Genomic DNA, 26922 nt, shown 5'->3' with positions numbered 1-26922 from the left:
GAGGAAATGTTCTGACGGTGGTGAAAGTCGGGCGCGACTGTCTCCGTGGCGCAATTGGCTCGCGCGATCGGCTGTTAACTGAAAGGTTGGAGGTTCGAGCCCTTCTGAGAGTTGTGTGTTGCTTTTTTCTTTGCGCTGATAGCTTTGAAGATTTGTTCTGAAGGTGGTGAGAGTGGAGCACGACTGTCTCCGTGGCGCAATTGGCTAGCGGGATCGGCTGTTAACCGAAAGGTTGGAGGTTCGACCCCACCGGGTGGTGGTTCGGCGCTTTTTTTTCTTTGCGCTGAAAGCTTTGGAGAAATGTTCCGACGGTGGTGAGAGTGGAGCAGGACTGTCTCCGTGGCTGGCGCAATTGGCTAGCGCGATTGGCTGTAGACCAAAAGGTTGGAGGTTAGAGCCCACCCGGTGGTGGTGCGGCGCTTTTTTTTCTTTGGGCTGATAATCTGAAGAAATGTTCTGACGGTGGTGAGAGTGAAGCACGACTGTCTCCGTGGCGCAATAGGCTAGCGCGATCGGCTGTTAACCGAAAGGTTGGAGGTTCGAGCCCTCCCGAGAGTGGTGTGTTGCTTTTTTTCTTTGGGCTGATAGCTTTGAAGATATGTTCTGATGGTGGTGAGAGTGGAGCACGACTGTCTCCGTGGCACAATTGGCTAGCGCGAGCGGCTGTTAACCGAATGGTTGGAGGTTCGAGCCCACCCGGTGGTGGTGCGGCGCTTTTTTTGGGGGCTGATAGTCTGAAGAAATGTTCTGACGGTGGTGAGAGTGGAGCACGACTGTCTCCGTGGCGCATTTGGCTAGCGCGATTGGCTGTTAACTGAAAGGTTGGAGGTTCGATCCCTCCCGGGAGTGGTGTGTTGCTTTTTTCTGTGCGCTGATAGCTTTGAAGATATGTCCTGACGGTGGTGAGAGTGGAGCAGGACTGTCTCCGTGGCTGGCGCAATTGGCTAGCGCGATCGGCTGTAGACCAAAAGGTTGGAGGTTAGAGCCCACCCGGTGGTGGTGCGGCGCTTTTTTTTCTTTGGGCTGATAATCTGAAGAAATGTTCTGACGGTGGTGAGAGTGGAGCACGACTGTCTCCGTGGCGCAATTGGCTAGCGCGATGGGCTGTTAACCAAAAGTTTGGAGGTTCAAGCCCACCCGGTGGTGGTGCGGCGTTTTTTTTTCTTTGGGCTGATAGCTCTGAGGAAATGTTCTGACGGTGGTGAAAGTCTAGCGCGACTGTCTCCGTGGCGCAATTGGCTCGCGCGATCGGCTGTTAACTGAAAAGTTGGAGGTTTGAGCCCTCCCGAGAGTGGTGTGTTGCTTTTTTTTGGGCTGATAGCTTTGAATATATGTTCTGATGGTGGTGAGAGTGGAGCAGGATTGTCTCCGTGGCGCAATTGGCTAGCGCGATCGGCTGTTAACCGAAAGGTTGAGGTTCGAGCCCACCCGGTGGTGCTGCGGCGGTTTTTTTCTTTGGGCTGATAGCTTTGAAGATATGTTCTGATGGTAATGAGAGTGGAGCAGGACTGTCTCCGTGGCGCAATTGGCTAGCGCGATCGGCTGTTAACCGAAAGGTTGGAGGTTCGAGCTCTCCCGGGAGTGGTGTGTTGCTTTTTTCTTTGCGCTGATAGCTTTGAAGATATGTTCTGATGGTGGTGAGAGTGGAGCACGACTGTCTCCGTGGCTGGCGCAATTGGCTAGCGCGATCGGCTTTAGACCGAAAGGTAGCAGGTTCGAGCCCACCCGGTGGTGGTGCGGCGCTTTTTTTTCTTTGGGCTGATAATCTGAAGAAATGTTCTGACGGTGGTGAGAGTGAAGCACGACTGTCTCCGTGGCGCAATTGGCTAGCGCGATCGGCTGTTAACCAAAAGGTTGGAGGTTCGAGCCCTCCCGAAAGTGGTATGTTGCTTTTTTTCTTTTGGCTGATAGCTTTGAAGATATGTTCTGATGGTGGTGAGAGTGGAGCACGACTGTCTCCGTGGCGCAATTGGCTAGCGCGATGGGCTGTTAACCAAAAAGTTGGAGGTTTGAGCCCACCCGGTGGTGGTGCGGCGCTTTTTTTCTTTTGGGCTGATAGCTCTGAGGAAATGTTCTGACGGTGGTGAAAGTGTAGCGCGACTGTCTCCGTGGCGCAACTGGCTCGGGCGATCAGCTGTTAACCGAAAGGTTGGAGGTTCGAGCCCACCAAGGTGGTGGGGCGCTTTTTTCCTTTGGGCCGATAGTTTGAAGATATGTTATGCTGGTGGTGAGAGTATAGCAGGACTGTCTCCGTGGCGTAATTGGCTAGCGCGTTCGGCTGTTAACCGAAAGGTTGGAGGTTCGAGCCCTCCTGGGAGTGGTGTGTTGCTTTTTCCTTTGCGCTGATAGCTTTGAAGATATGTTTTGACGGTGGTAAGAGTGGAGCGCGACTGTCTCCGTGGCGCAATTGGCTAGAGCGATCAGCTGTTAACCGAAAGGTTGGAGGTTCGATCTCTGCCGGGAGTGTTGTGTTGCTTTTTTATTTTGCACTGATAGCTTTGAAGATATGTTCTGTCGGTGGTGAGAGTGGAGCAGGACTGTCGCCTGGCGCAATTGGCTAGCGCGATCGACTGTTAACCGAAAAGTTGGAGGTTCGAGCCCTCCCAGGATTGGTGTGTTGATTTTTTCTTTGAGCTGATAGCTTTGAAGATATGTTCTGATGGTGGTGAGAGTGGAGCAGGACTGTCTCCGCGCAATTGGCTAGCGCGATCGGCTGTTAACCGAAAGGTTGGAGGTTCGAGCCCACCCGGTGGTGCTGCGGCGGTTTTTTCTTTGGCTGATAGCTTTGAAGATATGTTCTGATGGTGGTGAGAGTGGAGCAGGACTGTCTCCGTGGCTGGCGCAATTCGCTAGCGCGATCCGCTGTAGACCGAAAGGTTGGAGGTTCGAGCCCACCCGGTGGTGGTGCGGCGCTTTTTTATCTTTGGGCTGATAATCTGAAGAAATGTTCTGACGGTGGTGAGAGTGAAGCACGACTGTCTTCGTGGCGCAATCGGCTAGCGCGATCGGCTGTTAACCGAAAGGTTGGAGGTTCGAGCCCTCCCGAGAGTGGTGTGTTGCTTTTTCTCTTTGGGCTGATAGCTTTGAAGATATGTTCTGATGGTGGTGAGAGTGTAGCACGACTGTCTCCGTGGCGCAATTGGCTAGCGCGAGGGGCTGTTAACCAAAAGGTTGGAGGTTCGAGCCCAACCGGTGGTGGTGCGGCGCTTTTTTTCTTTTGGGCTGATAGCTCTTAGGAAATGTTCTGACGGTGGTGAAAGTCTGGCGCGACTGTCTCCGTGGCGCAATTGGCTCGCGCGATCGGCTGTTAACTGAAAGGTTGGAGGTTCGAGCCCTCCCGAGAGTGGTGTGTTGCTTTTTTTGCGCTGATAGCTTTGAAGATTTGTTCTGATGGTGGTGAGAGTGGAGCATGACTGTCTCCGTGGCGCAATTGGCTAGCGGGATCGGCTGTTAACCGAAAGGTTGAAGGTTCGACCCCACCGGGTGGTGGTTCGGCGCTTTTTTTTTTGCGCTGAAAGCTTTGGAGAAATGTTCCAACGGTGGTGCGAATGGCGCACGACTGTCTCCGTGGCACAATTGGCTAGCGCGAGCGGCTGTTAACCGAATGGTTGGAGGTTCGAGCCCACCCGGTGGTGGTGCGGCGTTTTTTTTCTTTGGGCTGATAGCTCTGAGGAAATGTTCTGACGGTGGTGAAAGTCTAGCGCGACTGTCTCCGTGGCGCAATTGGCTCGCGCGATCGGCTGTTAACTGAAAAGTTGGAGGTTCGAGCCCTCCCGGGAGTGGTGTGTTGCTTCTTTCTTTGCGCTGATAGCTTTGAAGATATGTTCTGATGGTGGTGAGAGTGGAGCACGACTGTCTCCATGGCGCAATTGGCTAGCGCGATGCGCTGTTAACCAAAAGTTTGGAGGTTCGAGCCCACCCGGTGGTGGTGCGGCGCTTTGTTTTCTTTGGGCTGATAATCTGAAGAAATGTTCTGACGGTGGTGAGAGTGAAGCACGACTGTCTCCGTGGCGCAATTGGCTAGCGCGATCGGCTGTTAACCGAAAGGTTGGAGGTTCGAGCCCTCCCGAAAGTGGTGTGTAGCTTTTTTGCTTTTGGCTGATAGCTCTGAGGAAATGTTCTGACGGTGGTGAAAGTGTAGCGCGACTGTCTCCGTTGCGCAACTGGCTCGGGCGATCAGCTGTTAACCGAAAGGTTGGAGGTTCGAGCCCACCTGGGGTGGTGGGGCGCTTTTTTTTCTTTGGGCCGATAGTTTGAAGATATGTTATGCTGGTGGTGAGAGTATAGCAGGACAGTCTCCGTAGCGTAATTGGCTAGCGCGATCGGCTGTTAACCGGAAGGTTGGAGGTTCGAGCCCTCCTGGGAGTGGTGTGTTGCTTTTTCCTTTGCGCTGATAGCTTTGAAGATATGTTTTGACGGTGGTGAGAGTGGAGCGCGACTGTCTCCGTGGCGCAATTGGCTAGAGCAATCGGCTGTTAACCAAAAGGTTGGAGGTTCGAGCCCCCCCGGGCTGGTGCGGCGCTTTTTTTGGGCCGATAGCTTTGAAAATATGTTATGCTGGTGGTGAGAGTATAACAGGACTGTCTCCGTGGCGTAATTGGCTAGCGCGATCGGGTGTTAACCGAAAGGTTGGAGATTGGAGCCCTCCCGGGAGTGGTGTGTTGCTTTTTTCTTTGCGCTGATAGCTTTGAAGATATGTTCTGAAGGTGGTGAGAGTGGAGCACGACTGTCTCCATGGCGCAATTGGCTAGCGCGATCGGCTGTTAACCGAAAGGTTGGAGGTTCGAGCCCACCCGGTGGTGCTGCGGCGGTTTTTTTCTTTGGCTGATAGCTTTGAAGATATGTTCTGATGGTGGTGAGAGTGGAGCAGGACTGTCTCCGTGGCTGGCGCAATTCGCTAGCGCGATCGGCTGTAGACCGAAAGGTTGGTGTTTCGAGCCCACCCGGTGGTGGTGCGGCGCTTTTTTTTCTTTGGGTTGATAATCTGAAGAAATGTTCTGACGGTGGTGAGAGTGAAGCACGACTGTCTCCGTGGCGCAATCGGCAAGCGCGATCGGCTGTTAACCGAAAGGTTGGAGGTTCGAGCCCTCCCGAGAGTGGTGTGTTGCTTTTTTTCTTTGGGCTGATAGCTTTGAAGATTTGTTCTGATGGTGGTGAGAGTGGAGCACGACTGTCTCCGTGGCGCAATTGGCTAGCGCGATGGGATGTTAACCAAAAGGTTGGAGGTTCGAGCCCACCCGGTGGTGGTGCGGCGTTTTTTTTCTTTGGGCTGATAGCTCTGAGGAAATGTTCTGATGGTGGTGAAAGTCTAGCGCGACTGTCTCCGTGGCGCAATTGGCTCGCGCGATCGGCTGTTAACTGAAAAGTTGGAGGTTCGAGCCCTCCCGAGAATGGTGTGTTGCTTTTTTTTTTTTGGGCTGATAGCATTGAAGATATGTTCTAATGGTGGTGAGAGTGGAGCAGGATTGTCTCCGTGGCGCAATTGGCTAGCGCGATCGGCTAATAACCGAAAGGTTGAGGTTCGAGGCCACCCGGTGGTGCTGCGGCGGTTTTTTTTTGGGCTGATAGCTTTGAAGATATGTTTTGACGGTGGTGAGAGTGGACCGCGACTGTCTCCGTGGCGCAATTGGCTAGAGCGATCGGCTGTTAACCGAAAGGTTGGAGGTTCGAGCCCACCCGGGGTGGTGCGGCGCTTTTTTTCTTTGGGCCGATAGCTTTGAAGATATGTTTTGCTGGTGGTGAGAGTATAACAGGACTGTCTCCATGGCGTAATTGGCTAGCGCGATCGGGTGTTAACCGAAAGGTTGGAGGTTCGAGCCCTCCCGGGAGTGGTTTGTTGCTTTTTTCTTTGCGCTGATAGCTTTGAAGATATGTTCTGATGGTGGTGAGAGTGGAGCACGACTGTCTCCATGGCGCAATTGGCTAGCGCGATGGACTGTTAACCAAAAGTTTGGAGGTTCGAGCCCACCCGGTGGTGGTGCGGCGCTTTTTTTCCTATGGGCTGATAGCTCTGAGGAAATGTTCTGACGGTGGTGAGAGTGGAGCACGACTGTCTCCGTGGCGCAATTGGCTGGCGCGATCGGCTGTTAACTGAAAGGTTGGAGGTTCGATCTCTCCCGAGAGTGTTGTGTTGCTTTTTTCTTTGCACTGATAGCTTTGAAGATATGTTCTGTCGGTGGTTAGAGTGGAGCAGGACTGTCGCCGTGGCGCAATTGGCTAGCGCGATCGACTGTTAACCGAAAAGTTGGAGGTTCGAGCCCTCCCAGGATTGGTGTGTTGGTTTTTTCTTTGAGCTGATAGCTTTGAAGATATGTTCTGATGGTGGTGAGAGTGGAGCAGGACTGTCTCCGTGGCGCAATTGGCTAGCGCGATCGGCTGTTAACCGAAAGGTTGGAGGTTCGAGCCCACCCGGTGGTGCTGCGGCGGTTTTTTTCTTTGGCTGATAGCTTTGAAGATATGTTCTGATGGTGGTGAGAGTGGAGCAGGACTGTCTCCGTGGCTGGCGCAATTGGCTAGCACGATCGGCTGTAGACCGAAAGGTTGGAGGTTCGAGCCCACCCGGTGGTGGTGCGGCGCTTTTTTTTCTTTGGGCTGATAATCTGAAGAAATGTTCTGACGGTGGTGAGAGTGGAGCACGACTATCTCCGTGGCGCAATTGGCTAGCGCGATGGGCTGTTAACCAAAAGGTTGGAGGTTCGCGCCCAACCGGTGGTGGTGCGGCGCTTTTTTTCCTTTGGGCTGATAGCTCCGAGGAAATGTTCTGACGGTGGTGAAAGTCTGGCGCGACTGTCTCCGTGGCGCAATTGGCTCGCGCGATCGGCTGTTAACTGAAAGGTTGGAGGTTCGAGACCTTCCGAGAGTTGTGTGTTGCTTTTTTCTTGGCGCTGATAGCTTTGAAGATTTGTTCTGATGGTGGTGAGAGTGGAGCACGACTGTCTCCGTGGCGCAATTGGCTAGCGGGATCGGCTGTTAACCGAAAGGTTGGAGGTTCGAACCCACCGGGTGGTGGTTCGGCGCTTTTTTTTCTTTGCGCTGAAAGCTTTGGAGAAATGTTCCGACGGTGGTGAGAGTGGAGCAGGACTGTCTCCGTGGCTGGCGCAATTGGCTAGCGCGATCGGCTGTTGACCAAAAGGTTGTAGGTTAGAGCCCACCCGGTGGTGGTGCGGCGCTTTTTTTCTTTGGGCTGATAATCTGAAGAAATGTTCTGACGGTGGTGAGAGTGAAGCACGACTGTCTCCGTGGCGCAATCGGCAAGCGCGATCGGCTGTTAACCGAAAGGTTGGAGGTTCGAGCCCTCCCGAGAGTGGTGTGTTGCTTTTTTTCTTTGGGCTGATAGCTTTGAAGATTTGTTCTGATGGTGGTGAGAGTGGAGCACGACTGTCTCCGTGGCGCAATTGGCTAGCGCGATGGGATGTTAACCAAAAGGTTGGAGGTTCGAGCCCACCCGGTGGTGGTGCGGCGTTTTTTTTTCTTTGGGCTGATAGCTCTGAGGAAATGTTCTGATGGTGGTGAAAGTCTAGCGCGACTGTCTCCGTGGCGCAATTGGCTCGCGCGATCGGCTGTTAACTGAAAAGTTGGAGGTTCGAGCCCTCCCGAGAATGGTGTGTTGCTTTTTTTTCTTTGGGCTGATAGCATTGAAGATATGTTCTAATGGTGGTGAGAGTGGAGCAGGATTGTCTCCGTGGCGCAATTGGCTAGCGCGATCGGCTGTTAACCGAAAGGTTGAGCTCCGAGCCCACCCGGTGGTGCTGCGGCGGTTTTTTTTCTTTGGGCTGATAGCTTTGAAGATATGTTTTGACGGTGGTGAGAGTGGACCGCGACTGTCTCCGTGGCGCAATTGGCTAGAGCGATCGGCTGTTAACCGAAAGGTTGGAGGTTCGAGCCCACCCGGGGTGGTGCGGCGCTTTTTTTCTTTGGGCCGATAGCTTTGAAGATATGTTATGCTGGTGGTGAGAGTATAACAGGACTGTCTCCATGGCGTAATTGGCTAGCGCGATCGGGTGTTAACCGAAAGGTTGGAGGTTCGAGCCCTCCCGGGAGTGGTGTGTTGCTTTTTTCTTTGCGCTGATAGCTTTGAAGATATGTTCTGATGGTGGTGAGAGTGGAGCACGACTGTCTCCATGGCGCAATTGGCTAGCGCGATGGACTGTTAACCAAAAGTTTGGAGGTTTGAGCCCACCCGGTGGTGGTGCGGCGCTTTTTTTCCTATGGGCTGATTGGTTTGGTTTGGAAAAACTTTATTGACAAGTCCGAAGGCGTGCGCCCTAGCACACGGCGGGCCGCTCCCACGATGGGACAGTAAGGCCGAGCCCTAGCGCCGCATCGTGGGCCCTCTGGACAGCCCAAAGTTGCGATGTTATGTCTGGACTCCGGAGAGCGGAGTCCCACTTTCTGGACGATGCTGTATCGGTGCCACGTACCGAAGGGCACTCCCAGAGCATGTGGTGTAAGGTGGCTAAACCGCCACATTTTGTACACGAGTTGGTTAAATAAACATCAGGATAAAGCTTGTGAAGAAAGGCAGGGTTAGGGTACGTTTCTGTTTGAAGTAATCGCAATGTAAGCGCCTGCGCTCTATTTAGCTTCGCATGTGGAGGTGGAAAGATTCTCCTATCCATAGCGAAATGTTGGGTTATTTCATTATATGTAGTTGGCGGATCCCTGTTTACGAAATCTCCAGTTCGACCCAAAGGTCCTCCATGGCCGCGGACAGCTAACCCTCGCGCCCTGGAGTGGGCTGATAGCTCTGAGGAAATGTTCTGACGGTGGTGAGAGTGGAGCACGACTGTCTCCGTGGCGCAATTGGCTAGCGCGATCGGCTGTTAACTGAAAGGTTGGAGGTTCGATCTCTCCCGGGAGTGTTGTGTTGCTTTTTTCTTTGCACTGATAGCTTTGAAGATATGTTCTGTCGGTGGTGAGAGTGGAGCAGGACTGTCGCCGTGGCGCAATTGGCTAGCGCGATCGACTGTTAACCGAAAAGTTGGAGGTTCGAGCCCTCCCAGGATTGGTGTGTTGATTTTTTCTTTGAGCTGATAGCTTTGAAGATATGTTCTGATGGTGGTGAGAGGGGAGCACGACTGTCTCCGTGGCGCAATTGGCTAGCGCGATCGGCTGTTAACCGAAAGGTTGGAGGTTCGAGCCCACCCGGTGGTGCTGCGGCGGTTTTTTTCTTTGGCTGATAGCTTTGAAGATATGTTCTGATGGTGGTGAGAGTGCAGCAGGACTGTCTCCGTGGCTGGCGCAATTGGCTAGCGCGATCGGCTGTAGACCGAAAGGTTGGAGGTTCGAGCCCACCCGGTGGTGGTGCGGCGCTTTTTTTTTTTTGGGCTGATAATCTGAAGAAATGTTCTGACGGTGGTGAGAGTGGAGCACGACTGTCTCCGTGGCGCAATTGGCTAGCGCGATGGGCTGTTAACCAAAAGGTTGGAGGTTCGCGCCCAACCGGTGGTGGTGCGGCGCTTTTTTTCCTTTGGGCTGATAGCTCCGAGGAAATGTTCTGACGGTGGTGAAAGTCGGGCGCGACTGTCTCCGTGGCGCAATTGGCTCGCGCGATCGGCTGTTAACTGAAAGGTTGGAGGTTCGAGCCCTTCTGAGAGTTGTGTGTTGCTTTTTTCTTTGCGCTGATAGCTTTGAAGATTTGTTCTGAAGGTGGTGAGAGTGGAGCACGACTGTCTCCGTGGCGCAATTGGCTAGCGGGATCGGCTGTTAACCGAAAGGTTGGAGGTTCGACCCCACCGGGTGGTGGTTCGGCGCTTTTTTTTCTTTGCGCTGAAAGCTTTGGAGAAATGTTCCGACGGTGGTGAGAGTGGAGCAGGACTGTCTCCGTGGCTGGCGCAATTGGCTAGCGCGATTGGCTGTAGACCAAAAGGTTGGAGGTTAGAGCCCACCCGGTGGTGGTGCGGCGCTTTTTTTTCTTTGGGCTGATAATCTGAAGAAATGTTCTGACGGTGGTGAGAGTGAAGCACGACTGTCTCCGTGGCGCAATAGGCTAGCGCGATCGGCTGTTAACCGAAAGGTTGGAGGTTCGAGCCCTCCCGAGAGTGGTGTGTTGCTTTTTTTCTTTGGGCTGATAGCTTTGAAGATATGTTCTGATGGTGGTGAGAGTGGAGCACGACTGTCTCCGTGGCACAATTGGCTAGCGCGAGCGGCTGTTAACCGAATGGTTGGAGGTTCGAGCCCACCCGGTGGTGGTGCGGCGCTTTTTTTGGCGGCTGATAGTCTGAAGAAATGTTCTGACGGTGGTGAGAGTGGAGCACGACTGTCTCCGTGGCGCATTTGGCTAGCGCGATTGGCTGTTAACTGAAAGGTTGGAGGTTCGATCCCTCCCGGGAGTGGTGTGTTGCTTTTTTCTGTGCGCTGATAGCTTTGAAGATATGTCCTGACGGTGGTGAGAGTGGAGCAGGACTGTCTCCGTGGCTGGCGCAATTGGCTAGCGCGATCGGCTGTAGACCAAAAGGTTGGAGGTTAGAGCCCACCCGGTGGTGGTGCGGCGCTTTTTTTTCTTTGGGCTGATAATCTGAAGAAATGTTCTGACGGTGGTGAGAGTGGAGCACGACTGTCTCCGTGGCGCAATTGGCTAGCGCGATGGGCTGTTAACCAAAAGTTTGGAGGTTCAAGCCCACCCGGTGGTGGTGCGGCGTTTTTTTTTCTTTGGGCTGATAGCTCTGAGGAAATGTTCTGACGGTGGTGAAAGTCTAGCGCGACTGTCTCCGTGGCGCAATTGGCTCGCGCGATCGGCTGTTAACTGAAAAGTTGGAGGTTTGAGCCCTCCCGAGAGTGGTGTGTTGCTTTTTTTTGGGCTGATAGCTTTGAATATATGTTCTGATGGTGGTGAGAGTGGAGCAGGATTGTCTCCGTGGCGCAATTGGCTAGCGCGATCGGCTGTTAACCGAAAGGTTGAGGTTCGAGCCCACCCGGTGGTGCTGCGGCGGTTTTTTTCTTTGGGCTGATAGCTTTGAAGATATGTTCTGATGGTAATGAGAGTGGAGCAGGACTGTCTCCGTGGCGCAATTGGCTAGCGCGATCGGCTGTTAACCGAAAGGTTGGAGGTTCGAGCTCTCCCGGGAGTGGTGTGTTGCTTTTTTCTTTGCGCTGATAGCTTTGAAGATATGTTCTGATGGTGGTGAGAGTGGAGCACGACTGTCTCCGTGGCTGGCGCAATTGGCTAGCGCGATCGGCTTTAGACCGAAAGGTAGCAGGTTCGAGCCCACCCGGTGGTGGTGCGGCGCTTTTTTTTCTTTGGGCTGATAATCTGAAGAAATGTTCTGACGGTGGTGAGAGTGAAGCACGACTGTCTCCGTGGCGCAATTGGCTAGTGCGATCGGCTGTTAACCAAAAGGTTGGAGGTTCGAGCCCTCCCGAAAGTGGTATGTTGCTTTTTTTCTTTTGGCTGATAGCTTTGAAGATATGTTCTGATGGTGGTGAGAGTGGAGCACGACTGTCTCCGTGGCGCAATTGGCTAGCGCGATGGGCTGTTAACCAAAATGTTGGAGGTTTGAGCCCACCCGGTGGTGGTGCGGCGCTTTTTTTCTTTTGGGCTGATAGCTCTGAGGAAATGTTCTGACGGTGGTGAAAGTGTAGCGCGACTGTCTCCGTGGCGCAACTGGCTCGGGCGATCAGCTGTTAACCGAAAGGTTGGAGGTTCGAGCCCACCAAGGTGGTGGGGCGCTTTTTTCCTTTGGGCCGATAGTTTGAAGATATGTTATGCTGGTGGTGAGAGTATAGCAGGACTGTCTCCGTGGCGTAATTGGCTAGCGCGTTCGGCTGTTAACCGAAAGGTTGGAGGTTCGAGCCCTCCTGGGAGTGGTGTGTTGCTTTTTCCTTTGCGCTGATAGCTTTGAAGATATGTTTTGACGGTGGTAAGAGTGGAGCGCGACTGTCTCCGTGGCGCAATTGGCTAGAGCGATCAGCTGTTAACCGAAAGGTTGGAGGTTCGATCTCTGCCGGGAGTGTTGTGTTGCTTTTTTATTTTGCACTGATAGCTTTGAAGATATGTTCTGTCGGTGGTGAGAGTGGAGCAGGACTGTCGCCTGGCGCAATTGGCTAGCGCGATCGACTGTTAACCGAAAAGTTGGAGGTTCGAGCCCTCCCAGGATTGGTGTGTTGATTTTTTCTTTGAGCTGATAGCTTTGAAGATATGTTCTGATGGTGGTGAGAGTGGAGCAGGACTGTCTCCGCGCACTTGGCTAGCGCGATCGGCTGTTAACCGAAAGGTTGGAGGTTCGAGCCCACCCGGTGGTGCTGCGGCGGTTTTTTCTTTGGCTGATAGCTTTGAAGATATGTTCTGATGGTGGTGAGAGTGGAGCAGGACTGTCTCCGTGGCTGGCGCAATTCGCTAGCGCGATCCGCTGTAGACCGAAAGGTTGGAGGTTCGAGCCCACCCGGTGGTGGTGCGGCGCTTTTTTATCTTTGGGCTGATAATCTGAAGAAATGTTCTGACGGTGGTGAGAGTGAAGCACGACTGTCTTCGTGGCGCAATCGGCTAGCGCGATCGGCTGTTAACCGAAAGGTTGGAGGTTCGAGCCCTCCCGAGAGTGGTGTGTTGCTTTTTCTCTTTGGGCTGATAGCTTTGAAGATATGTTCTGATGGTGGTGAGAGTGTAGCACGACTGTCTCCGTGGCGCAATTGGCTAGCGCGAGGGGCTGTTAACCAAAAGGTTGGAGGTTCGAGCCCAACCGGTGGTGGTGCGGCGCTTTTTTTCTTTTGGGCTGATAGCTCTTAGGAAATGTTCTGACGGTGGTGAAAGTCTGGCGCGACTGTCTCCGTGGCGCAATTGGCTCGCGCGATCGGCTGTTAACTGAAAGGTTGGAGGTTCGAGCCCTCCCGAGAGTGGTGTGTTGCTTTTTTTGCGCTGATAGCTTTGAAGATTTGTTCTGATGGTGGTGAGAGTGGAGCATGACTGTCTCCGTGGCGCAATTGGCTAGCGGGATCGGCTGTTAACCGAAAGGTTGAAGGTTCGACCCCACCGGGTGGTGGTTCGGCGCTTTTTTTTGCGCTGAAAGCTTTGGAGAAATGTTCCAACGGTGGTGCGAATGGCGCACGACTGTCTCCGTGGCACAATTGGCTAGCGCGAGCGGCTGTTAACCGAATGGTTGGAGGTTCGAGCCCACCCGGTGGTGGTGCGGCGTTTTTTTTCTTTGGGCTGATAGCTCTGAGGAAATGTTCTGACGGTGGTGAAAGTCTAGCGCGACTGTCTCCGTGGCGCAATTGGCTCGCGCGATCGGCTGTTAACTGAAAAGTTGGAGGTTCGAGCCCTCCCGGGAGTGGTGTGTTGCTTCTTTCTTTGCGCTGATAGCTTTGAAGATATGTTCTGATGGTGGTGAGAGTGGAGCACGACTGTCTCCATGGCGCAATTGGCTAGCGCGATGCGCTGTTAACCAAAAGTTTGGAGGTTCGAGCCCACCCGGTGGTGGTGCGGCGCTTTTTTTTCTTTGGGCTGATAATCTGAAGAAATGTTCTGACGGTGGTGAGAGTGAAGCACGACTGTCTCCGTGGCGCAATTGGCTAGCGCGATCGGCTGTTAACCGAAAGGTTGGAGGTTCGAGCCCTCCCGAAAGTGGTGTGTAGCTTTTTTGCTTTTGGCTGATAGCTCTGAGGAAATGTTCTGACGGTGGTGAAAGTGTAGCGCGACTGTCTCCGTTGCGCAACTGGCTCGGGCGATCAGCTGTTAACCGAAAGGTTGGAGGTTCGAGCCCACCTGGGGTGGTGGGGCGCTTTTTTTTCTTTGGGCCGATAGTTTGAAGATATGTTATGCTGGTGGTGAGAGTATAACAGGACAGTCTCCGTAGCGTAATTGGCTAGCGCGATCGGCTGTTAACCGGAAGGTTGGAGGTTCGAGCCCTCCTGGGAGTGGTGTGTTGCTTTTTCCTTTGCGCTGATAGCTTTGAAGATATGTTTTGACGGTGGTGAGAGTGGAGCGCGACTGTCTCCGTGGCGCAATTGGCTAGAGCAATCGGCTGTTAACCAAAAGGTTGGAGGTTCGAGCCCCCCCGGGCTGGTGCGGCGCTTTTTTTGGGCCGATAGCTTTGAAAATATGTTATGCTGGTGGTGAGAGTATAACAGGACTGTCTCCGTGGCGTAATTGGCTAGCGCGATCGGGTGTTAACCGAAAGGTTGGAGATTGGAGCCCTCCCGGGAGTGGTGTGTTGCTTTTTTCTTTGCGCTGATAGCTTTGAAGATATGTTCTGAAGGTGGTGAGAGTGGAGCACGACTGTCTCCATGGCGCAATTGGCTAGCGCGATCGGCTGTTAACCGAAAGGTTGGAGGTTCGAGCCCACCCGGTGGTGCTGCGGCGGTTTTTTTCTTTGGCTGATAGCTTTGAAGATATGTTCTGATGGTGGTGAGAGTGGAGCGGGACTGTCTCCGTGGCTGGCGCAATTCGCTAGCGCGATCGGCTGTAGACCGAAAGGTTGGTGTTTCGAGCCCACCCGGTGGTGGTGCGGCGCTTTTTTTTCTTTGGGTTGATAATCTGAAGAAATGTTCTGATGGTGGTGAGAGTGAAGCACGACTGTCTCCGTGGCGCAATCGGCAAGCGCGATCGGCTGTTAACCGAAAGGTTGGAGGTTCGAGCCCTCCCGAGAGTGGTGTGTTGCTTTTTTTCTTTGGGCTGATAGCTTTGAAGATTTGTTCTGATGGTGGTGAGAGTGGAGCACGACTGTCTCCGTGGCGCAATTGGCTAGCGCGATGGGATGTTAACCAAAAGGTTGGAGGTTCGAGCCCACCCGGTGGTGGTGCGGCGTTTTTTTTTCTTTGGGCTGATAGCTCTGAGGAAATGTTCTGATGGTGGTGAAAGTCTAGCGCGACTGTCTCCGTGGCGCAATTGGCTCGCGCGATCGGCTGTTAACTGAAAAGTTGGAGGTTCGAGCCCTCCCGAGAATGGTGTGTTGCTTTTTTTTTCTTTGGGCTGATAGCATTGAAGATATGTTCTAATGGTGGTGAGAGTGGAGCAGGATTGTCTCCGTGGCGCAATTGGCTAGCGCGATCGGCTAATAACCGAAAGGTTGAGGTTCGAGGCCACCCGGTGGTGCTGCGGCGGTTTTTTTTTGGGCTGATAGCTTTGAAGATATGTTTTGACGGTGGTGAGAGTGGACCGCGACTGTCTCCGTGGCGCAATTGGCTAGAGCGATCGGCTGTTAACCGAAAGGTTGGAGGTTCGAGCCCACCCGGGGTGGTGCGGCGCTTTTTTTCTTTGGGCCGATAGCTTTGAAGATATGTTATGCTGGTGGTGAGAGTATAACAGGACTGTCTCCATGGCGTAATTGGCTAGCGCGATCGGGTGTTAACCGAAAGGTTGGAGGTTCGAGCCCTCCCGGGAGTGGTGTGTTGCTTTTTTCTTTGCGCTGATAGCTTTGAAGATATGTTCTGATGGTGGTGAGAGTGGAGCACGACTGTCTCCATGGCGCAATTGGCTAGCGCGATGGACTGTTAACCAAAAGTTTGGAGGTTCGAGCCCACCCGGTGGTGGTGCGGCGCTTTTTTTCCTATGGGCTGATAGCTCTGAGGAAATGTTCTGACGGTGGTGAGAGTGGAGCACGACTGTCTCCGTGGCGCAATTGGCTGGCGCGATCGGCTGTTAACTGAAAGGTTGGAGGTTCGATCTCTCCCGAGAGTGTTGTGTTGCTTTTTTCTTTGCACTGAGAGCTTTGAAGATATGTTCTGTCGGTGGTTAGAGTGGAGCAGGACTGTCGCCGTGGCGCAATTGGCTAGCGCGATCGACTGTTGACCGAAAAGTTGGAGGTTCGAGCCCTCCCAGGATTGGTGTGTTGGTTTTTTCTTTGAGCTGATAGCTTTGAAGATATGTTCTGATGGTGGTGAGAGTGGAGCAGGACTGTCTCCGTGGCGCAATTGGCTAGCGCGATCGGCTGTTAACCGAAAGGTTGGAGGTTCGAGCCCACCCGGTGGTGCTGCGGCGGTTTTTTTCTTTGGCTGATAGCTTTGAAGATATGTTCTGATGGTGGTGAGAGTGGAGCAGGACTGTCTCCGTGGCTGGCGCAATTGGCTAGCACGATCGGCTGTAGACCGAAAGGTTGGAGGTTCGAGCCCACCCGGTGGTGGTGCGGCGCTTTTTTTTCTTTGGGCTGATAATCTGAAGAAATGTTCTGACGGTGGTGAGAGTGGAGCACGACTATCTCCGTGGCGCAATTGGCTAGCGCGATGGGCTGTTAACCAAAAGGTTGGAGGTTCGCGCCCAACCGGTGGTGGTGCGGCGCTTTTTTTCCTTTGGGCTGATAGCTCCGAGGAAATGTTCTGACGGTGGTGAAAGTCTGGCGCGACTGTCTCCGTGGCGCAATTGGCTCGCGCGATCGGCTGTTAACTGAAAGGTTGGAGGTTCGAGACCTTCCGAGAGTTGTGTGTTGCTTTTTTCTTGGCGCTGATAGCTTTGAAGATTTGTTCTGATGGTGGTGAGAGTGGAGCACGACTGTCTCCGTGGCGAAATTGGCTAGCGGGATCGGCTGTTAACCGAAAGGTTGGAGGTTCGAACCCACCGGGTGGTGGTTCGGCGCTTTTTTTTCTTTGCGCTGAAAGCTTTGGAGAAATGTTCCGACGGTGGTGAGAGTGGAGCAGGACTGTCTCCGTGGCTGGCGCAATTGGCTAGCGCGATCGGCTGTTGACCAAAAGGTTGTAGGTTAGAGCCCACCCGGTGGTGGTGCGGCGCTTTTTTTCTTTGGGCTGATAATCTGAAGAAATGTTCTGACGGTGGTGAGAGTGAAGCACGACTGTCTCCGCGGCGCAATAGGCTGGCGCGATCGGCTGTTAACCGAAAGGTTGGAGGTTCGAGCCCTCCCGAGAGTGGTGTGTTGCTTTTTTTCTTTGAGCTGATAGCTTTGAAGATATGTTCTGATCGTGGTGAGAGTGGAGCACGACTGTCTCCGTGGCACAATTGGCTAGCGCGAGCGGCTGTTAACCGAATGGTTGGAGGTTCGAGCCCACCCGGTGGTGGTGCGGCGCTTTTTTTTGGGGCTGATAGTCTGAAGAAATGTTCTGACGGTGGTGAGAGTGGAGCACGAGTGTCTCCGTGGCGCATTTGGCTAGCGCGATCGGCTGTTAACTGAAAGGTTGGAGGTTCGATCCCTCCCGGGAGTGGTGTGTTGCTTTTTTCTGCGTGCTGATAGCTTTGAAGATATGTTCTGACGGTGGTGAGAGTGGAGCAGGACTGTCTCCGTGGCTGGCGCAATTGGCTAGCGCGATCGGCTGTAGACCAAAAGGTTGGAGGTTAGAGCCCACCCGGTGGTGGTGCGGCGCTTTTTTTTTCTTTGGGCTGATAATCTGAAGAAATGTTCTGACGGTGGTGAGAGTGGAGCACGACTGTTTCCGTGGCGCAATTGGCTAGCGCGATGGGCTGTTAACCAAAAGGTTGGAGGTTCAAGCCCACCCGGTGGTGGTGCGGCGTTTTTTTTTTCTTTGGGCTGATAGCTCTGAGGAAATGTTCTGACGGTGGTGAGAGTGGAGCAGGACTGTCTCCGTGGCGCAATTGGCTCGCGCGATCGGCTGTTAACTGAAAAGTTGGAGGTTTGAGCCCTCCCGAGAGTGGTGTGTTGCTTTTTTTGGGGGGCTGATAGCATTGAATATATGTTCTGATGGTGGTGTGAGTGGAGCAGGATTGTCTCCGTGGCGCAATTGGCTAGCGCAATCGGCTGTTAACCGAAAGGTTGAGGTTCGAGCCCACCCGGTGGTGGTGCGGCGTTTTTTTTTCTTTGGGCTGATAGCTCTGAGGAAATGTTCTGATGGTGGTGAAAGTCTAGCGCGACTGTCTCCGTGGCGCAATTGGCTCGCGCGATCGGCTGTTAACTGAAAAGTTGGAGGTTCGAGCCCTCCCGAGAATGGTGTGTTGCTTTTTTTCTTTGGGCTGATAGCATTGAAGCTATGTTCTAATGGTGGTGAGAGTGGAGCAGGATTGTCTCCGTGGCGCAATTGGCTAGCGCGATCGGCTGTTAACCGAAAGGTTGAGGTTCGAGCCCACCCGGTGGTGCTGCGGCGGTTTTTTTTCTTTGGGCTGATAGCTTTGAAGATATGTTTTGACGGTGGTGAGAGTGGACCGCGACTGTCTCCGTGGCGCAATTGGCTAGAGCAATCGGCTGTTAACCGAAAGGTTGGAGGTTCGAGCCCACCCGGCGTGGTGCGGCGCTTTTTTTCTTTGGGCCGATAGCTTTGAAGATATGTTATGCTGGTGGTGAGAGTATAACAGGACTGTCTCCATGGCGTAATTGGCTCGCGCGATCGGGTGTTAACCGAAAGGTTGGAGGTTCGAGCCCTCCCGGGAGTGGTGTGTTGCTTTTTTCTTTGCGCTGATAGCTTTGAAGATATGTTCTGATGGTGGTGAGAGTGGAGCATGACTGTCTCCATGGCGCAATTGGCTAGCGCGATGGACTGTTAACCAAAAGTTTGGAGGTTCGAGCCCACCCGGTGGTGGTGTGTTGCTTTTTTTCTTTTGGCTGATAGCTTTGAAGGTATGTTCTGATGGTGGTGAGAGTGGAGCACGACTGTCTCCGTGGCGCAATTGGCTAGCGCGATGGGCTGTTAACCAAAAAGTTGGAGGTTTGAGCCCACCCGGTGGTGGTGCGGCGCTTTTTTTCTTTTGGGCTGATAGCTCTGAGGAAATGTTCTGACGGTGGTGAAAGTCTAGCGCGACTGTCTCCGTGGCGCAATTGGCTCGCGCGATCGGCTGTTAACTGAAAAGTTGGAGGTTCGAGCCCTCCCGAGAATGGTGTGTTGCTTTTTTTCTTTGGGCTGATAGCATTGAAGCTATGTTCTAATGGTGGTGAGAGTGGAGCAGGATTGTCTCCGTGGCGCAATTGGCTAGCGCGATCGGCTGTTAACCGAAAGGTTGAGGTTCGAGCCCACCCGGTGGTGCTGCAGCGGTTTTTTTTCTTTGGGCTGATAGCTTTGAAGATATGTTTTGACGGTGGTGAGAGTGGACCGCGACTGTCTCCGTGGCGCAATTGGCTAGAGCGATCGGCTGTTAACCGAAAGGTTGGAGGTTCGAGCCCACCCGGGGTGGTGCGGCGCTTTTTTTCTTTGGGCCGATAGCTTTGAAGATATGTTATGCTGGTGGTGAGAGTATAACAGGACTGTCTCCATGGCGTAATTGGCTCGCGCGATCGGGTGTTAACCGAAAGGTTGGAGGTTCGAGCCCTCCCGGGAGTGGTGTGTTGCTTTTTTCTTTGCGCTGATAGCTTTGAAGATATGTTCTGATGGTGGTGAGAGTGGAGCACGACTGTCTCTATGGCGCAATTGGCTAGCGCGATGGACTGTTAACCAAAAGTTTGGAGGTTCGAGCCCACCCGGTGGTGGTGCGGCGCTTTTTTTCCCATGGGCTGATAGCTCTGAGGAAATGTTCTGACGGTGGTGAGAGTGGAGCACGACTGTCTCCGTGGCGCAATTGGCTAGCGCGATCGGCTGTTAACTGAAAGGATGGAGGTTCGATCTCTCCCGGGAGTGTTGTGTTGCTTTTTTCTTTGCACTGATAGCTTTAAAGATATGTTCTGTCGGTGGTGAGAGTGGAGCAGGACTGTCGCCGTGGCGCAATTGGCTAGCGGGATCGGCTGTTAACCGAAAGGTTGGAGGTTCGAACCCACCGGGTGGTGGTTCGGCGCTTTTTTTTCTTTGCGCTGAAAGCTTTGGAGAAATGTTCCGACGGTGGTGAGAGTGGAGCAGGACTGTCTCCGTGGCTGGCGCAATTGGCTAGCGCGATCGGCTGTAGACCAAAAGGTTGTAGGTTAGAGCCCACCCGGTGGTGGTGCGGCGCTTTTTTTCTTTGGGCTGATAATCTGAAGAAATGTTCTGACGGTGGTGAGAGTGAAGCACGACTGTCTCCGTGGCGCAATAGGCTGGCGCGATCGGCTGTTAACCGAAAGGTTGGAGGTTCGAGCCCTCCCGAGAGTGGTGTGTTGCTTTTTTTCTTTGAGCTGATAGCTTTGAAGATATGTTCTGATCGTGGTGAGAGTGGAGCACGACTGTCTCCGTGGCACAATTGGCTAGCGCGAGCGGCTGTTAACCGAATGGTTGGAGGTTCGAGCCCACCCGGTGGTGGTGCGGCGCTTTTTTTGGGGCTGATAGTCTGAAGAAATGTTCTGACGGTGGTGAGAGTGGAGCACGAGTGTCTCCGTGGCGCATTTGGCTAGCGCGATCGGCTGTTAACTGAAAGGTTGGAGGTTCGATCCCTCCCGGGAGTGGTGTGTTGCTTTTTTCTGTGTGCTGATAGCTTTGAAGATATGTTCTGACGGTGGTGAGAGTGGAGCAGGACTGTCTCCGTGGCTGGCGCAATTGGCTAGCGCGATCGGCTGTAGACCAAAAGGTTGGAGGTTAGAGCCCACCCGGTGGTGGTGCGGCGCTTTTTTTTTCTTTGGGCTGATAATCTGAAGAAATGTTCTGACGGTGGTGAGAGTGGAGCACGACTGTTTCCGTGGCGCAATTGGCTAGCGCGATGGGCTGTTAACCAAAAGAATGGAGGTTCAAGCCCACCCGGTGGTGGTGCGGCGTTTTTTTTTTCTTTGGGCTGATAGCTCTGAGGAAATGTTCTGACGGTGGTGAGAGTGGAGCAGGACTGTCTCCGTGGCGCAATTGGCTCGCGCGATCGGCTGTTGACTGAAAAGTTGGAGGTTTGAGCCCTCCCGAGAGTGGTGTGTTGCTTTTTTTGGGGGGGCTGATAGCATTGAATATATGTTCTGATGGTGGTGTGAGTGGAGCAGGATTGTCTCCGTGGCGCAATTGGCTAGCGCAATCGGCTGTTAACCGAAAGGTTGAGGTTCGAGCCCACCCGGTGGTGGTGCGGCGTTTTTTTTTCTTTGGGCTGATAGCTCTGAGGAAATGTTCTGATGGTGGTGAAAGTCTAGCGCGACTGTCTCCGTGGCGCAATTGGCTCGCGCGATCGGCTGTTAACTGAAAAGTTGGAGGTTCGAGCCCTCCCGAGAATGGTGTGTTGCTTTTTTTCTTTGGGCTGATAGCATTGAAGCTATGTTCTAATGGTGGTGAGAGTGGAGCAGGATTGTCTCCGTGGCGCGATTGGCTAGCGCGATCGGCTGTTAACCGAAAGGTTGAGGTTCGAGCCCACCCGGTGGTGCTGCGGCGGTTTTTTTTCTTTGGGCTGATAGCTTTGAAGATATGTTTTGACGGTAGTGAGAGTGGACCGCGACTGTCTCCGTGGCGCAATTGGCTAGAGCGATCGGCTGTTAACCGAAAGGTTGGAGGTTCGAGCCCACCCGGCGTGGTGCGGCGCTTTTTTTCTTTGGGCCGATAGCTTTGAAGATATGTTATGCTGGTGGTGAGAGTATAACAGGACTGTCTCCATGGCGTAATTGGCTCGCGCGATCGGGTGTTAACCGAAAGGTTGGAGGTTCGAGCCCTCCCGGGAGTGGTGTGTTGCTTTTTTCTTTGCGCTGATAGCTTTGAAGATATGTTCTGATGGTGGTGAGAGTGGAGCATGACTGTCTCCATGGCGCAATTGGCTAGCGCGATGGACTGTTAACCAAAAGTTTGGAGGTTCGAGCCCACCCGGTGGTGGTGCGGCGCTTTTTTTCCCATGGGCTGATAGCTCTGAGGAAATGTTCTGACGGTGGTGAGAGTGGAGCACGACTGTCTCCGTGGCGCAATTGGCTAGCGCGATCGGCTGTTAACTGAAAGGATGGAGGTTCGATCTCTCCCGGGAGTGTTGTGTTGCTTTTTTCTTTGCACTGATAGCTTTAAAGATATGTTCTGTCGGTGGTGAGAGTGGAGCAGGACTGTCGCCGTGGCGCAATTGGCTAGCGCGATCGACTGTTAACCGAAAAGTTGGAGGTTCGAGCCCTCCCAGGATTGGTGTGTTGATTTTTTCTTTGAGCTGATAGCTTTGAAGATATGTTCTGATGGTGGTGAGAGTGGAGCAGGACTGTCTCCGTGGCGCAATTGGCTATCGCGATCAGCTGTTAACCGAAAGGTTGGAGGTTCGAGCCCACCCGGTGGTGCTGCGGCGGTTTTTTTCTTTGGCTGATAGCTTTGAAGATATGTTCTGATGGTGGTGAGAGTGGAGCAGGACTGTCTCCGTGGCTGGCGCAATTGGCTAGCACGATCGGCTGTAGACCGAAAGGTTGGAGGTTCGAGCCCACCCGGTAGTGGTGCGGCGCTTTTTTTTCTTTGGGCTGATAATCTGAAGAAATGTTCTGACGGTGGTGAGAGTGGAGCACGACTATCTCCGTGGCGCAATTGGCTAGCGCGATGGGCTGTTAACCAAAAGGTTGGAGGTTCGCGCCCAACCGGTGGTGGTGCGGCGCTTTTTTTCCTTTGGGCTGATAGCTCCGAGGAAATGTTCTGACGGTGGTGAAAGTCTGGCGCGACTGTCTCCGTGGCGCAATTGGCTCGCGCGATCGGCTGTTAACTGAAAGGTTGGAGGTTCGAGCCCTTCCGAGAGTTGTGTGTTGCTTTTTTCTTTGCGCTGATAGCTTTGAAGATTTGTTCTGATGGTGGTGAGAGTGGAGCACGACTGTCTCCGTGGCGCAATTGGCTAGCGGGATCGGCTGTTAACCGAAAGGTTGGAGGTTCGACCCCACCGGGTGGTGGTTCGGCGCTTTTTTTTCTTTGCGCTGAAAGCTTTGGAGAAATGTTCCGACGGTGGTGAGAGTGGAGCAGGACTGTCTCCGTGGCTGGCGCAATTGGCTAGCGCGATCGGCGGTAGACCAAAAGGTTGGAGGTTAGAGCCCACCCGGTGGTGGTGCGGCGCTTTTTTTCTTTGGGCTGATAATCTGAAGAAATGTTCTGACGGTGGTGAGAGTGAAGCACGACTGTCTCCGTGGCGCAATAGGCTAGCGCGATCGGCTGTTAACCGAAAGGTTGGAGGTTCGAGCCCTCCCGAGAGTGGTGTGTTGCTTTTTTTCTTTGGGCTGATAGCTTTGAAGATATGTTCTGATGGTGGTGATAGTGGAGCACGACTGTCTCCGTGGCACAATTGGCTAGCGCGAGCGGCTGTTAACCGAATGGTTGGAGGTTGGAGCCCACCCGGTGGTGGTGCGGCGCTTTTTTTTGGGGCTGATAGTCTGAAGAAATGTTCTGACGGTGGTGAGAGTGGAGCACGACTGTCTCCGTGGCGCATTTGGCTAGCGCGATCGGCTGTTAACTGAAAGGTTGGAGGTTCGATCCCTCCCGGGAGTGGTGTGTTGCTTTTTTCTGTGTGCTGATAGCTTTGAAGATATGTTCTGACGGTGGTGAGAGTGGAGCAGGACTGTCTCCGTGGCTGGCGCAATTGGCTAGCGCGATCGGCTGTAGACCAAAAGCTTGGAGGTTAGAGCCCACCCGGTGGTGGTGCGGCGCTTTTTTTTCTTTGGGCTGATAATCTGAAGAAATGTTCTGACGGTGGTGAGAGGGGAGCACGACTGTCTCCGTGGCGCAATTGGCTAGCGCGATGGGCTGTTAACCAAAAGGTTGGAGGTTCAAGCCCACCCGGTGGTGGTGCGGCGTTTTTTTTTTCTTTGGGCTGATAGCTCTGAGGAAATGTTCTGACGGTGGTGAGAGTGGAGCAGGACTGTCTCCGTGGCGCAATTGGCTCGCGCGATCGGCTGTTAACTGAAAAGTTGGAGGTTTGAGCCCTCCCGAGAGTGGTGTGTTGCTTTTTTTTTGGGCTGATAGCATTGAATATATGTTCTGATGGTGGTGAGAGTGGAGCAGGATTGTCTCCGTGGCGCAATTGGCTAGCGCAATCGGCTGTTAACCGAAAGGTTGAGGTTCGAGCCCACCCGGTGGTGCTGCGGCGGTTTTTTTCTTTGGGCTGATAGCTTTGAAGATATGTTCTGATGGTAGTGAGAGTGGAGCAGGACTGTCTCCGTGGCGCAATTGGCTAGCGCGATCGGCTGTTAACCGAAAGGTTGGAGGTTCGAGCTCTCCCGGGAGTGGTGTGTTGCTTTTTTCTTTGCGCTGATAGTTTGAAGATATGTTCTGATGGTGGTGAGAGTGGAGCACGACTGTCTCCGTGGCTGGCGCAATTGGGTAGCGCGATCGGCTGTAGACCGAAAGGTTGGAGGTTCGAGCCCACCCGGTGGTGGTGCGGCGCTTTTTTTTCTTTGGGCTGATAGTCTGAAGAAATGTTCTGACGGTGGTGAGAGTGAAGCACGACTGTCTCCATGGCGCAATTGGCTAGCGCGATCGGCTGTTAACCAAAAGGTTGGAGGTTCGAGCCCTCCCGAAAGTGGTGTGTTGCTTTTTTTCTTTTGGCTGATAGCTTTGAAGGTATGTTCTGATGGTGGTGAGAGTGGAGCACGACTGTCTCCGTGGCGCAATTGGCTAGCGCGATGGGCTGTTAACCAAAAAGTTGGAGGTTTGAGCCCACCCGGTGGTGGTGCGGCGCTTTTTTTCTTTTGGGCTGATAGCTCTGAGGAAATGTTCTGACGGTGGTGAAAGTCTAGCGCGACTGTCTCCGTGGCGCAATTGGCTCGCGCGATCGGCTGTTAACTGAAAAGTTGGAGGTTCGAGCCCTCCCGAGAATGGTGTGTTGCTTTTTTTCTTTGGGCTGATAGCATTGAAGCTATGTTCTAATGGTGGTGAGAGTGGAGCAGGATTGTCTCCGTGGCGCAATTGGCTAGCGCGATCGGCTGTTAACCGAAAGGTTGAGGTTCGAGCCCACCCGGTGGTGCTGCGGCGGTTTTTTTTCTTTGGGCTGATAGCTTTGAAGATATGTTTTGACGGTGGTGAGAGTGGACCGCGACTGTCTCCGTGGCGCAATTGGCTAGAGCGATCGGCTGTTAACCGAAAGGTTGGAGGTTCGAGCCCACCCGGGGTGGTGCGGCGCTTTTTTTCTTTGGGCCGATAGCTTTGAAGATATGTTATGCTGGTGGTGAGAGTATAACAGGACTGTCTCCATGGCGTAATTGGCTCGCGCGATCGGGTGTTAACCGAAAGGTTGGAGGTTCGAGCCCTCCCGGGAGTGGTGTGTTGCTTTTTTCTTTGCGCTGATAGCTTTGAAGATATGTTCTGATGGTGGTGAGAGTGGAGCACGACTGTCTCCATGGCGCAATTGGCTAGCGCGATGGACTGTTAACCAAAAGTTTGGAGGTTCGAGCCCACCCGGTGGTGGTGCGGCGCTTTTTTTCCCATGGGCTGATAGCTCTGAGGAAATGTTCTGACGGTGGTGAGAGTGGAGCACGACTGTCTCCGTGGCGCAATTGGCTAGCGCGATCGGCTGTTAACTGAAAGGATGGAGGTTCGATCTCTCCCGGGAGTGTTGTGTTGCTTTTTTCTTTGCACTGATAGCTTTAAAGATATGTTCTGTCGGTGGTGAGAGTGGAGCAGGACTGTCGCCGTGGCGCAATTGGCTAGCGCGATCGACTGTTAACCGAAAAGTTGGAGGTTCGAGCCCTCCCAGGATTGGTGTGTTGATTTTTTCTTTGAGCTGATAGCTTTGAAGATATGTTCTGATGGTGGTGAGAGTGGAGCAGGACTGTCTCCGTGGCGCAATTGGCTATCGCGATCAGCTGTTAACCGAAAGGTTGGAGGTTCGAGCCCACCCGGTGGTGCTGCGGCGGTTTTTTTCTTTGGCTGATAGCTTTGAAGATATGTTCTGATGGTGGTGAGAGTGGAGCAGGACTGTCTCCGTGGCTGGCGCAATTGGCTAGCGCGATCGGCTGTAGACCGAAAGGTTGGAGGTTCGAGCCCACCCGGTAGTGGTGCGGCGCTTTTTTTTCTTTGGGCTGATAATCTGAAGAAATGTTCTGACGGTGGTGAGAGTGGAGCACGACTATCTCCGTGGCGCAATTGGCTAGCGCGATGGGCTGTTAACCAAAAGGTTGGAGGTTCGCACCCAACCGGTGGTGGTGCGGCGCTTTTTTTCCTTTGGGCTGATAGCTCCGAGGAAATGTTCTGACGGTGGTGAAAGTCTGGCGCGACTGTCTCCGTGGCGCAATTGGCTCGCGCGATCGGCTGTTAACTGAAAGGTTGGAGGTTCGAGCCCTTCCGAGAGTTGTGTGTTGCTTTTTTCTTTGCGCTGATAGCTTTGAAGATTTGTTCTGATGGTGGTGAGAGTGGAGCACGACTGTCTCCGTGGCGCAATTGGCTAGCGGGATCGGCTGTTAACCGAAAGGTTGGAGGTTCGACCCCACCGGGTGGTGGTTCGGCGCTTTTTTTTGGGGCTGATAGTCTGAAGAAATGTTCCGACGGTGGTGAGAGTGGAGCAGGACTGTCTCCGTGGCTGGCGCAATTGGCTAGCGCGATCGGCGGTAGACCAAAAGGTTGGAGGTTAGAGCCCACCCGGTGGTGGTGCGGCGCTTTTTTTCTTTGGGCTGATAATCTGAAGAAATGTTCTGACGGTGGTGAGAGTGAAGCACGACTGTCTCCGTGGCGCAATAGGCTAGCGCGATCGGCTGTTAACCGAAAGGTTGGAGGTTCGAGCCCTCCCGAGAGTGGTGTGTTGCTTTTTTTCTTTGGGCTGATAGCTTTGAAGATATGTTCTGATGGTGGTGATAGTGGAGCACGACTGTCTCCGTGGCACAATTGGCTAGCGCGAGCGGCTGTTAACCGAATGGTTGGAGGTTGGAGCCCACCCGGTGGTGGTGCGGCGCTTTTTTTTGGGGCTGATAGTCTGAAGAAATGTTCTGACGGTGGTGAGAGTGGAGCACGACTGTCTCCGTGGCGCATTTGGCTAGCGCGATCGGCTGTTAACTGAAAGGTTGGAGGTTCGATCCCTCCCGGGAGTGGTGTGTTGCTTTTTTCTGTGTGCTGATAGCTTTGAAGATATGTTCTGACGGTGGTGAGAGTGGAGCAGGACTGTCTCCGTGGCTGGCGCAATTGGCTAGCGCGATCGGCTGTAGACCAAAAGCTTGGATGTTAGAGCCCACCCGGTGGTGGTGCGGCGCTTTTTTTTCTTTGGGCTGATAATCTGAAGAAATGTTCTGACGGTGGTGAGAGGGGAGCACGACTGTCTCCGTGGCTGGCGCAATTGGGTAGCGCGATCGGCTGTAGACCGAAAGG

At 53.4% G+C, this 26922-nt stretch overlaps 2 non-coding genes across 2 annotated transcripts; both read left to right on the top strand.

Annotated features, from left to right (window-relative positions):
* The first annotated feature begins 2243 nt into the window (after positions 1 to 2243).
* Positions 2244 to 2320, top strand: TRNAN-GUU (transfer RNA asparagine (anticodon GUU)). The gene has a single exon. It is a non-coding gene; the product is annotated as a tRNA-Asn (tRNA).
* Positions 2321 to 11728: 9408 nt separating this feature from the next.
* Positions 11729 to 11805, top strand: TRNAN-GUU (transfer RNA asparagine (anticodon GUU)). Its single transcript has one exon. It is a non-coding gene; the product is annotated as a tRNA-Asn (tRNA).
* The last annotated feature ends 15117 nt before the right edge of the window (positions 11806 to 26922 follow it).

This window comes from Rhipicephalus microplus, unplaced genomic scaffold (genome assembly GCF_043290135.1).
Source record: "Rhipicephalus microplus isolate Deutch F79 unplaced genomic scaffold, USDA_Rmic scaffold_12, whole genome shotgun sequence".
NCBI classification, from domain to species: Eukaryota; Metazoa; Arthropoda; class Arachnida; order Ixodida; family Ixodidae; genus Rhipicephalus; species Rhipicephalus microplus.
Note: the sequence above shows the minus strand (reverse complement) of the source record. Positions and strands in the feature narration are given on the sequence as shown.